Below are 13,320 nucleotides of genomic sequence, written 5' to 3'. Positions count from 1 at the left end.
CGGCGCTCGAGCGGACCTCGAATGTATTGTATTTTCTGATGTTCTGAATAATTTAGAGACTGGACCGCCATCTGTTCTTACTTCCATCCTGGCAGACCATTTCGCACAGCAAAACAGTAAATTATAGCTGGGCTTTAAATCATTTTTATTTATTTTTTACTTACACTGGCCGCGGAAATTTCTTATGTAAAGAGAGCCGGAAACAACAACAAATTCAAGCACTTATTTAATATATTTTGTAAGCGTACGGTACATTCTCTATACGGCGAAGTTCCCGAGAGGTGGGCAATTAAATGCTACTCAACTAAATGCCATGCGTACAGATGTCTTTATTATTGCGATAGCAATTATATGGACACTCCAAAGCAGAATATTTCTGCCGTCGGCGTCGCCGTCGCCGTGAGGTTCCGTATGACGTCAATGGAGATGAAATCGTCGCCGATGATAAGTGGTTCTTGAGGGAAAGGGAAAGGTTGGCGCTATCTTCTGCAGCCCTTGAGGGAGCACGGCTCAGCGCCAACGTCGCCGCACGCCGAACGCTGTATGTGCGAGTGAAAGGGCACGAGGGACGCGCGCTTCCACGGGGAGTGAACGCACGGCGGAGAACAAACGCGCGTTCTGCGCCGTGCTCCCTTAAGGGCTGCAGAAGTAGGCGTCTCTTTCCTCCTTTACAATCACCATATATGTAGAGCAAATGCGCCTTCTTCCGACGCGCGAAAGGCCGTGGGGGGACGTGAGGGAAGGAAGGAGGGAGGGAGGGAGGGAGGGAGGGAGGGAGGGAGGGAGGGAGGGAGGGAGGGAGGGGAGGTGATGTTTAGGTGCGGCACCAAATGCGTATTTATATAAAAACGTTGCGAGGTGAGAATGTGGTAAAGACTTCCGACGCTGCTCGACGAGTTTCCCGTTGTGATCTCGTCGAAAACCTCCGAGCCGCCCCCAGAGGCCCTGGCAACAGTCACCAACGCCGCGGGCGTTCGGTGCGAACGCGGGCAAAACGGCGACGGCGTCGACAACAGTTCTGCACGTTGCTGGTGCTGCTGCCTGTTCAAGTTTATATAGCTGATAAAACTACTATCCTTACTCCGTATAGCTATCTACTAAGTTGCTATCGCAGTTGATGCTCCGCCTTTCGGGTGAAACTGCGACATTGTTTTCTTTGTATTCCCCTTTTTCCTTCCCCCAGCGTAGTGTAGCCATCCGGACTCTAGACTGGTTAACATCCCTACCTTCCTTTGATCTCTCTCTATCTCTGCACCCTCCACAAGCTATGCCGAAGCGAAAATACCAGTTCAGGTGGATGTACATTGTGAGACGTCGACTCGGTGGTAACACGAGCATGAAGGTGGATGTATGTCCAGCGATGAATGATGAGGAGATGTGCACGGCATTGAGAAGTATACGACACATGTGTAAGTACTACATTCAAGGCTTCCGTATCCTTCGTGGTACATACCCTTTCTGGTAGATTGACCAAAAGTGGGCACATTCCAAGTTGCCCAAGAATTGGGTAGCCGAAGTATAAGAGAATCAAATAAACTTTTCAGTATACTACACTGTTCTATTAAAGAGTATGCGTGCTTTAGAGATACCTTAGCTTCAGTTTAGCACCATACTCGCCGCCCTTCCAAGTCGCTTGCCTCGGGACAGTGACTTCCCTGTGAGCAGAGCTACTATGCAGATGACATTGCTATGTGAATAAGCGGCCCTTCGCACCTTGGCCCGCGGCTTCGTGCAAGCTTGCAAAGAGCTCTGAACGCGACTTTGGAGTACTTGGATGAAGTTGGCCTGCAGTTATCACCTGCTAAGTCGGCTGCAATAGCATACCGCCCTAAACAAGGCGCTGGTCGAACAATGAGCCAACTGTACCTTGATGAAACGCTGATAAGCTGGGTGCGACAACACCGTTATTTGGGCTTAACTGTGAATGATCGCATCTCATGGCGTCCTGCCGTTAAATTTGTACGACGCAAATCGCAATCCCTCCTTAAGTATGTGGCCGCCCTGACTGCTAGAGGTACTGGCTGCGACCAACCAATGACTCTGCAAGTGTACCTGTCATCTGTACTCTCAGGCATCGTGTACGCGTTACCAGTCCTGAACGTACCACCTAGTTTGATGGACCAACTGGAACGAGATCATCGCGTTGCCCTTCGACTAATGCAGTGCTTACCTCGTGAGGCGCAATTCGTTCCATTACTCACTGAAGCGCATCAGTTACCCCTGAGGCTGCAAGCAGACCAGAGAGCTCTATATCATATTGAGCGTCTGCACCGCGAATCGAATGGTCCAATTCTCCTTGATCGTCTGATTCACCGCCCGTTTTCTCACGTGGGAAAAATCGTGGCATTATTTATGAATATTGCTGATATTTCTGAACATGCTGCTTCAGTTACGTCTCCGCGTCTGAAAGATATCACCGAACACATATTCCCCATTTACCTCACAATCCCTGACATACACAAAAAGTCCGATATTCCTGCTCCGGCAATATTCCAATTTTCTCAGTCTCGCAAGTTCGAAAAATTTCCGGATTATCTTCAAATATTCAAAGATGCGTATGTATACAGCGACGGAAGGTCAAGGCGCATCTGCAGCTTTTTTATGCCCTTCGACTGAAGTACGACGTATATTTCGCCTACCCCATCCAGCCTCGTAAACAACTGCGGAGCTAGCAGCAATTAATGTTGCACTCAAATATTTGCAAGAGGGGTTAACTACATCGAAGATTGTCATCTTTACGAACTCCTGCGCTGCAGTTAGCAGATTACAACGCAGTCAGGTTTATTGCCCAATTGTGCGCAGCATTACTGACTCTGCCAACAAAATTTCACCACGTGGGGAATTTCTCGTTGCCCAATGGATACCTTCACACGTAGGGATCACCGGAAATGAAGATGCTGATCGGTGACGGACAGATTTAATTTTGAAGCAATTTAAGATCGAGGAATCACAAGCGGCAATGGCGGGCGAATGCTGCTAACCACGCTGCCGGGCAAACTCGAGACATCGAACGCAAGCGACAATGGCGGACTGCGGGCATACCGTCAGTGACGGGCTCTCAGTCGCAACCGAACGTGTGTGTAACCTCAATAAGAAACACAAAGACGTCACCAAAAATTGAGAAATACTTCAATGAAGCGTCGTGACTAACCCATTCATAAACATCGGGGCCGCACGTGTCAGCTTCACTGGTTAACCATTTGTACGGAGTGCATGGGCGGTGATTCTTTAGCTACGTGCCTCTGCAAGTGTACCTGTCATCCGTACTCAGCTAGTCAGTTTGCGTGAGCGATTTACCACATAGGAATGACTGGACCAGGCGGCGTAACCTCGCGATTTTGCTCAGTCTCGATTTTGCTCAGAGTCTTAAGTTCACGTGTCCGTGATGCCATATAAAAAAAAGAACAAAAATGAAAAAAAGTTTCACATCCGCCCACCATGCTCCGACTGGCGCTGGCAAACACTCCCAGAGCTCAATCTAGTAAACATAAATACCCAAGTTAGTGGATGAATTGATAGCCGTCGACGTAACATAATTGGTAGTGGAACGCACGCGTAAAGCGGAGGTTGTGGGTTCGGCTTCCACCGGCGACAAGTTATCTTTTCGTGTACTTTAATATCCCTTTTTCTTTATTATTTTCTGTATTTCATTTTCAAGCACAGTTAATTTTCCGATGCTTTCCTTGCCTTCATGTCCGTTGGCTTATATACAAATCCTTTCTTTGATTTGATGTTTTTCTTTATTTAGCTTCGTAGCACATACCTAAAATGTGGCATATTGACCAAGAATTGAGCGTTAAAGAGAAACGCTAAATGACCATAGGAAATAACGATATGTTAGATGGTAGGTATTACTCATGAGAAATTTTAGGTCGTGAAAAAAGAAAATACATAGAACTTGCTTTGCTGAACTTTTTTTTTTTGCGCTTCTGTTTCACGTTTTCATTTTATTTACTTCTTTCTATTACAGGTCAGTGAGAAGTTATCTTTAACGCGCTTAATTGACGAAAACAACTCTCATTCTCTTCGCCACAGGCTAAATTGTCTTTGTCGTGCGAGACATGCAGCTGGGTACAAGTGAAGAAGGAACGCTGTTCTCTTCGCTCGGCAAAGTTGCAGGTCACGCTAACGAGGATTTCCCGAAGCTATTAACGCTTTCGCCTGTCCGAAACCAGCTGTCGCCATCCGAATCGTCTGGCGGATTCACAATCACACTGCGGCAGACGCCGCACCATTAGTGCCGCCAGCGGCCGACGCGAGATGAGAAAATGATTACGTCTTCGTGTCATTGGTGCCGGCCGACAGCGCCGGTCCCGATTGAGACCCGGTGCGAGGTTACGCCGCCTCGTCCAGTCATTCCTATGAGGTCAATCGCTCACGCGAACTGACTAGCTGAGAAGAGCTAACGTGATTCCACGGCATTAAAAGAGGCGTTCGGATCCATCAGCAGGTCGCAAGTGAATGAATGAATAGGGCTAATGGACGATTTGGAATAAAAACAGATTGGATAGCTTTACGTTATACCGGCCCATGTGACAGCGATTCAGCAAAAAAGAATGCTGAGTCACAGTTCGAGTTTGGTGAATCATAGGAAACGTGACTTGCAAAATAACATGATGACTTGCAAAAATGACTGTAAATTGTGGTTTCAGAGTGACGATGACTCAACAAAAAGGGCTGAGTCACGGTGCGAGTTTGGTGAATAAAGGCTGACTTGCAAAAATGACTGCATATGATGGCTTCAGAGTGACGGCGACTCAGCAAAAGTAAGTGCTGAGTCATGGTCCGAGTATGGGGAAATGAGGATGGCTTGCAAAATTGACTTTGCAAAATATGGGTTCGGAATGAAGATGACTCAGCAAAAAAGTGGTCGTCATGTCATTGAGTTAGCGGCGCTGGGGTTTTCGCCTTCAAGTCGTCTTAGTTTTAGCTTAAGGGACTCCTAGTATTTTTTTTCCTCATTGAACAATGGAGGAGGGTGAGGAAAAAGCTGGAAAGAGACGGCTTGAGAATCCTCAACCCCCTGACAGCATATGACAGCGATACAGAGCAGCAAAACATGCAATAAGGAAACTAATAATAAAATAAGAAAACACAATAACGGCATGAATGAGGTGCAGCATGTCAACACATACGATAAAAACCGCTCACACGTGTACAATGATAAATGCGTAAATTTATAAGGTCAACAAAAACCAAGCAATGACAATAACAACGTATGATGACAAGTTTAACAATGCTGTAACACTTTTAAGCAAAAAGAAAGAAAAAACCGGATGTCACATAAAAGTACCTTGACAAAGCACTCAGAACAATTAGTATAAAGAGGTAAATAAGTTACGCAACAAATATTACACAACAAATCAGATAGTTTATATAGTGAAATGTCTATGCTACTTATATGAAATTCATTTGATAAGCACGGCAAATTATTGTTCAGTGATTCTAAGCCATACGTGGAACGGCAAGTTGGAACTTTCCAAAGTTCGATCCTCCATCTCTCATAGGTGGCCCAGTACGTGTTTCTAAATTCCTAATTTCAGTAGACAACAAGTTCCTTTGCTTAACACTTAAAGAATAGGCTCGCGCTAGGCTATACCGGTACAGATCACTAAACTTTAATATGTTGTATCTCTTGAACTCGTAATAAGCGAGGTTTGCAGTTACCCGCAGAATTCTTTTTTGAGCTTTTATGAGCCTCATAACATTTGATTGTGTAGTTTTGCCCCATACTAAATTACAATAATTTAAATATGAAAGAACAAGAGATTTGTACGTTCATAATTTCACGGATTGTGGTAGTAAAATCGATTTCTGTTTAATATCGCCTAATTTTTGTAATGTGTAATACACACTTTCTTACCACATTAACGTCTCAGAAAAGTAAAGACCAAGAACCTTTACAGATTTAACAATCTCAATTTTCGAAGACGGAAAAGTGATGTTATATTTGCGAGAATTCGTCTGTTTTTAGCTCTAAAGTGACTGCTTTGGTTTTATTTATATTGATATTTAGATTGTTTATCTTCTTTCACGAGTATAGTGCTTCCATAACTGTATTAGCCTTTGAAAAAGCCTCGTGCGGAGGCGAATAGGCTACAAAGATGCTGGTGTCGTCAGCATATATTACATATTTTTAAGAACCGGAGAAATGTGAGGAACTCCTTGAGGAACTCCGAAAATTATTTTCATTTTAGCTGACGTTACATCTCCAATGGAAATGAATTGGAGTCAATTTGATATATAACTCCTTAAAAGATCGAGAGGCAGACCGCGTATACCATGTGGCTTAATTATGTCAAAAGAAGACTGCGATTTAGATAGTCGAACGCCTGAATGAAATCAATAAAAACCCCGACAACTACTTTTTTATCAGTCGAGATGTGTGAGCAAGTGTTCTTTTTGGTCAAGCAAGGGAAGCTCAGTGGAGCGGTGCGTTTAATAAGCCATATTGAACTTTAGTTATAGACTATAATGTTGCTCTTATTGCCGAAACTCGAGAGTCTCTTTAAAATTATTCTCGCCAGACCCTTGAAAAGGCTGGAAGAATAATTTAAATGATTCTATAAAGATCCGTCCGTCCAGAACACCTAGAAAAGGATCCTAAGTAGTAACTGTCTTTGGCCTTCCGTAGTTCCTTGTTCAGTGTGTTCCTAAATTTCTTAAATTCAGTAAGGTCAACCTTATCGCCTGTCTGAGTACACTACTTTTGGTACCTTTTTTGTGCAACTAAATCAAACGTGCTACCTGCATCTTAGACGGAAAGATATATATATATATACATATATATATATATATATATATATATATATATATATATATATATATGCGTTTGATTTAGTTGCACAAAAAAGGTACCAAAAGTAGTGTATTCGGACAGGCGATGAGGTTGACCTTACTGAATTTAAGAATATATATATATATATATATATATATATATATATATATTGTTAATATGCAAAGATTGAAGATGCGTACTGAGACCGGCGCAATAATGTAAATTGGATATTTTCATGGCTTAATCTGTATAACGTCGGCGTCACAGCTCCGCGAACTCTTCAGACTCATACATTCGGAGCACACCTCGTAATTATCTGTGAGCTCTAAATGTATACTGCTGGCATTCCCGGGACCCAAAGTACCAGTAAATGTACTTGGTGCTTGATTACTGTCTTTGTGTACAGAATATGAATTGAAGGCATTTGCCATGTCCGCACCAGTAAGGATCACTCCATCATCTCGAATCTTACTGACGGCCGCTGTCCTTTCAGGCCTATTTACCGGATAATTCAGTTGATTCCATAAAGATCCGGGTGTCCAGAGCCCTTAGAAAATGATCCTAAGAAGTAACTGTCTTTGGCCTTTCGTAGTTTCTTGTTCAGTGTGTTCCTAAATATCTTAAATTAAGTAAGGTCAACCTCATTGCGTGTCTGAATAAAGTTTTGCATCATTCGGTCTTTATTTTTAATTTATGGCAATAAGTCGCATGGCGCATTTCAGTCACCGATTTAAGATTGTGATCTGGGCTCCAGACACTAGAAACTCGTCGCAAAATGCACCGTCTACAAACAATGTATAACATAGTTAACAACCACACTAAAATTCGCGAATGGAACGCCCTTCCGCAAAGTGTGGTCAATTCGACCACTCCCGATTCCTTCTTATCTGCAGTACAGATGTACTTGTAATGTCATGTGTTCATCGTTTCTTTTTTTGCTTGTGTTGGACATTCTGATGTCTCTTTTATTACGCCTTTCCTATTGGCAGCAAATGTGATGGCGTCATCGTATTTCTTCGTACTGTGTATTAGAATATGTTTGCCTTGCCTATTGGGCTGTCTTTTTGTTTGCTTGTTCCCTTGAGGATAAAGAGTTCGAAATCACGATGTTTGTACCACTCCTGCCTGGGCTTCCAAATGGAAGCCGGCAGTATTGTGAAATTTAAAAAATTAACCCACGGATTTCGGGAACCGCTACACATTTGAGTAACACTTGAGCTACACATTACTTATCATGTACGTGAGAACAAAACTCTTTTTACGGGAAATATCCTAATTAGTTATAAAAAGTCAAGAATTACTTTTGCAGCCACTGCTACTCAAAACAGTTTCAAGTTCAAAATTTCGGACGCTGTCATTGCGCATATCAATATTGAGTCACCTCCAAGTACCGAATAATATTGATTTTCATTGATAAAAGCAAGAATACCCTCAAGACAAGCAAGAAAAACAGGTATAGAATCGTCTACAGGGTGATAACAAGCAACAATAATAGCGCCACGTACTTCAACCCATACAACTTCACAATAGGCAGTCACAGAAGAAAATTCTGTCATAAGACTAGTTTCTGAAGAATTCTTAACTAGCAAGGACACACCACCTCCTCGGAGATTCAACCTATGTACCAAAAAAAAAAAGTTTGCATTTCTGGGAGCTTGAAGGTGTCAAATGTACTACGTGAGCATTATCATACCAAGGAAGTTATACATTTTATAAAACAAACGTTAAAGACCAGCGACCTTATTACCGATAGATTGGACGTATAAACTTAAAAGAAATGCAAGAAAGTTGTTTTACGAGGCTGGAAAACGCGAGAACATTCTGCTTGCGTTATACGACCTAGGTGCACCATATTGCGAGTGAAGTTTCGATAGAAAAAAAAAAGATAATTCGCTTACCGCGGTTCAGTCGGTTTCACGTCTGATAATGTGCGCATATTTCCCGCGTCTTCTGCGAACGAGAACCTTCCAATTTTAGTGCCAGACGAACTCGAAACCTGATTTCTTTGCCCATTCCTTCGGATTACCATCAGAGCCCTAGAGTGCTTTACCATGTTCTCGCATATATAAATGCCTCCATGTCGTTGTCTTAGATTCTTACTTTTTTCGAACCAGGCATCTTTAGCTTCATCCCTCGAAACTGCAAAATCAGTACCAGTACTTTTCCTGCCCTTGCAGCTAGCATGTGAAGGGCCATGATGTAGGTTTGAGCAAGCCTTTGCACACCAACCTTTCCCACCACATCATTCACTTTTACTTAAGAGATTCTCCCCCTCTGAGTGGGCGACTCCATGAATTTCAATGCTTCAACGCCTACTGCGCCATTCCAGATCGTGAAGATCTAACTTAAACTGAGTTATCTTAGCTGCACTCTGGTCTTTCTCAATTTCGTCGACTCGCTCTTTGATACCTTGTAGATCTTTCCCGTGTGCATTCAAACGTTCTTGTATGCGATCAAACTGATCCAGCATCACTTGAATTGATTTCTCGATACCATCCACTTTGTGGTTTAGAGGGAGGAGAGCCGTCAGCTTCAGGTTTATTTCAGTGATCAAAGCTAACAGACATGCATCCCCTCTCAGTTCCTGGCTTTCATGCTTTCCTTTCATACTGCCCGGACCACACACCTCGCATTTGCAGTATATTTTTTTGCTTAGTGCTCTCTTATTAGCGAATGCTTCCTCATTTAGCTCAGCGTAAGCAGTACCATGAAAACTGAATTCACTTAATAAAGCATACAATCGCATTTCCGTCATCACGGATAACAGAACGGTAAGCGTAGCAGCAGGTCATGTTTTAAATCGGATCAAAACAGCACCACTTTCATGTATAGTGGCAGCAGCGGCCGTAAAAAAGAAGACGTATCAACATAAACGATGAAAACAACCCGTAGTGCATCAGAAGAATGGTTTAGCAAGGTGATACTGCCTCTGCCGCCACTGCCAAAATGCGAAGCCAGAACATGTCTCCCAGAGCAGTGTTTGAAAATATAGATTTTGCCAGCAGCGGTTCCCTGGCATCCGTTAGAATGCAGCCTTTTTTTCCCTCTTGCTAGGCAGGCGCAGCGATAAGCAAGGTGTGCTGATCCGGTTGAACCACAGGCGTCGTTAGCGGCTGATTGAAGTAAAGCGCGGTAGCTAGGCATTTCTGTCACGGTGTCGGCATCTGCAGTACATCAGAAGAACGAACTGTTTAACAAGGTGTTGCTGCCTCTGCCGCCGCTGCCAAAATGTCATTTCGTTTTTCTCGATTATTTACGGAGATAGCACAAGGGAAGTAAAAGTAGCAGCATGAATGCTACTCTTAGCATGCTGATCTAATAAAAGAAAACAAGGAGGTTTCATCCTGATGGCGGTCAACTACTTGAAAATTTTGGAATCACTGCTCAAGCATGACTTTCTTTCTTTATCTCTTTCTTCTTTATCTCTTTCTTCTTTTCCTTCTTTTTTGTTTCTTTCCTTGATTGTTCGGAGCGAGACGCAGCTGGCGTCGGCGGCGCGCATAGCTGGCGTGAGCTGCACACCAACATCGCCCGTCGTCATCAACAACTCTCGCCACCTACCATATCAGCAGCATCACCGCCGCATCCATCCAAGAAATCACCGAAACCTCCACCATTGCCTGCCAACGACTACAAAATCATTGTCAGGATCCGGGGCGGTCTCGACTGCAGCAAAATTCACTCCTGCGTCCTACGCCAGATCATCCTCAAGGCGGCCGGCCTACCAATCAACGAGCACACTGCTCAAGACCAACTTCGCGTCAACGAAATCAGCAATACTATCCTAGTGAGCACTCCGAATATGGACCGGGCCGACTCCTACAATACCATCCGCACCCTCAACTTCAACGGAACCACCTACGAGGTGGCCACCCACGTAGCTGACCCCTCGGACACCTGTCGCGGCGTCATCCTCCTACCCATCGACTCACCCGAACAAGCCATCCTCCCCACCCTCATCAGCTACAATCCTGACCTCACAGTAGGATCTGCCAGGCGATTGGGCAACACCGAGTCCATCCTGATTACCTTCCAAGGGAAGCGCGTCCCCTACTACATCAACTACGAGGGTTGTGCCCTCCGCTGTATCCCTTACCGGCAGAAGATCGAGGCTTGCACTCGCTGCCGCAAAGTCGGCCATCGCCAGGACGTGTGCCCGTTCTCCACAGACACACGCTGCCCGAATTGTGGAACTCTCGACCCCTCCATGGACCACGACTGCAAACCGGTGTGCATCGTCTGTAACGGTGCACACCCTACGGGCTCCCAGCTGTGCAAGCAGCGCTACAAGCCCCAACAGACTCCCTCCAAGGCAAGGAGCCAACAAGCACCCTCATTCCCGGCCAGCAGCAAGACCCCAGGGCCACACTCTACCTCCCAGGGCGAAGCCTGGCCCGCCCTACCACCACCACCGCCGCCTCCCTCAAAGCAAGCAACACCCCCACCCCAGGTAAGCTGGGCTAGGGTAGCCTCCACCTGCTCCTCGCCATCTCAGCCCTCCAATCTCGAAACATCTCTTCTTCGAGAGAACGCCACTCTCAAGGAGGAGATTCGCCAGCTAAAACTGTCGCTTCAGTCCACCCAGCCACCCTCCCCCTCCCCCTCCCAACCTTATAGTCTCCCATCATCGCAACCTCTCACACCATCACTCCCATCACCTACCCCTACGTCTAACGACCCACCCTCTCCCATGGATGTTGCTCCTAAATCTCAGCCACCTACGACACCCTCTCCCCCCAACAAACGCAAAACCCCCGATACGCCGCGCACGGAAGATCGCCTAGACGATACCCTCCTTGGGTTTAACGATAGAATAACCACTCTTGAATCCAAAGCCCACCAACTACAACAAGACTTCATGGCCTTCCAACAGAGCTGCACCGCGCAATTTGTCGCCCTTAATGACAAACTAGACCGCTTTCTTGAGTCCGTCATGGCACAACTAGCCACTCTCACCCAAGCCATCACTCCACCCGCACTCCCGAGTGATGGCAAATAGTCCTGCCCACTCCGAACTCGTAGTCTGGCAATGGAACTGCAGGGGGTTTGGCCGTAAGAAAGCCAGCTTTCAGCAGTACATTGCCAGCTGCAACAATCCGCCTGCCGTCATCGCCTTACAGGAAACCCATGGAACCGTGCAATTCCCTAGTTACAATATCATGCAAGCTAAATGCAACACCAAACCTAATACAGCCGTACTCATACTTAAACATCTGACCGCCACCCACTCTAAATTCGAAGACGTTGACAAGAGCACGACTTTATTGAAATTCTTCCTCGCAAAATTCGCACTCCGGCGTTATACATTTTGAACATTTACAGTCGCCCTAAAGACAAACATCACAAATTCGACAAACTATTCGCTCATGCCCTCTCCGCTGCCGGTGAACACCCCCTCCTAATTCTAGGAGACTTTAATGCCCCTAACCAATTATGGGGTCATTCCAGCAGTACACCCAAGGGCAGAGCCCTCTGGGCACACATACAAAATCACCGCCTTACACTCCATAACGACACTGACATACCCACACGACTTGGTAACAGCGTTTCCAGGGATACTTCCCCCGACCTAACACTCACACACAGAATCCAGCACGCCAACTGGACTAACTTACAAATCAACCTCGGCAGCGATCATTACATCATCCAAACAACCTTACTGTTCCGCCACAAAGTCCTCGCACCAAAGCCCCTCAATCTCACTAAATGGGACCAGTTCCGCGATGCAAGGCAAATGTCCGCCCCTGCCGACATTGCCGACATCACGGAATGGGTCCAACAACTCCACGCCGATACACAGGCACACACCACAACCCTCCCTCTTGACACACCGCTCCCCACAGTCGATGCCAGGCTCCTACACATGTGGGAAGCCAAGGCATCTCTCCTGAAACGCTGGAAAAAGCGCCGCCACAATCGAAGGTTGAGACTTAGAATTGCTCAGCTCGATCTCCAAATTCAAACATATGCCACCCAGCTGACTAACCAACAGTGGGGACAAATATGCGATAGCGTGCACGGTCAGCTGGGTAGTAAGCGGACGTGGCAACTATTACGACACCTCATAGATCCCACCACCTCACGCACACAACACAACCATCATATAAGCAAACTCTTACACGCTCACAAAGACAACTTAAAGGGATTCTTTGCTGAGCTTCGAGAAAAACACCTTCCCCCCGCACGTCGTTTCTCCATTCCCCACTACATCGGCATACCTAATCCGGACCTTGCTACACCGATCACAGAAGCCGAGGTGCGCCACGCGTTGGCTAACCTCCGCACGACCTCCGCTCCTGGCCCCGACCAGATAAATAACAAAATTCTCCGAAACCTGGACGACAATTCTGTCAAGGCACTCACAACATACTTCCACCACTGCTTCGACACTGGCACCCTTCCATCCTCGTGGAAGGATGCCAGAGTCATCTTTATTCCCAAACCCCACAAACCCGTAAACACGTCAAACCTCAGACCAATCTCACTCACCTCATGCATTGGCAAAACTTTCGAACAGATTATCCTCAACCGCCTCAATAAAT

Source organism: Dermacentor silvarum, chromosome 8 (assembly GCF_013339745.2).
Source record: "Dermacentor silvarum isolate Dsil-2018 chromosome 8, BIME_Dsil_1.4, whole genome shotgun sequence".
In the NCBI taxonomy this organism is placed as follows: domain Eukaryota; kingdom Metazoa; phylum Arthropoda; class Arachnida; order Ixodida; family Ixodidae; genus Dermacentor; species Dermacentor silvarum.
The sequence above is the reverse complement of the archived record's forward strand: the minus strand, read 5'-3'. Positions refer to the sequence as shown.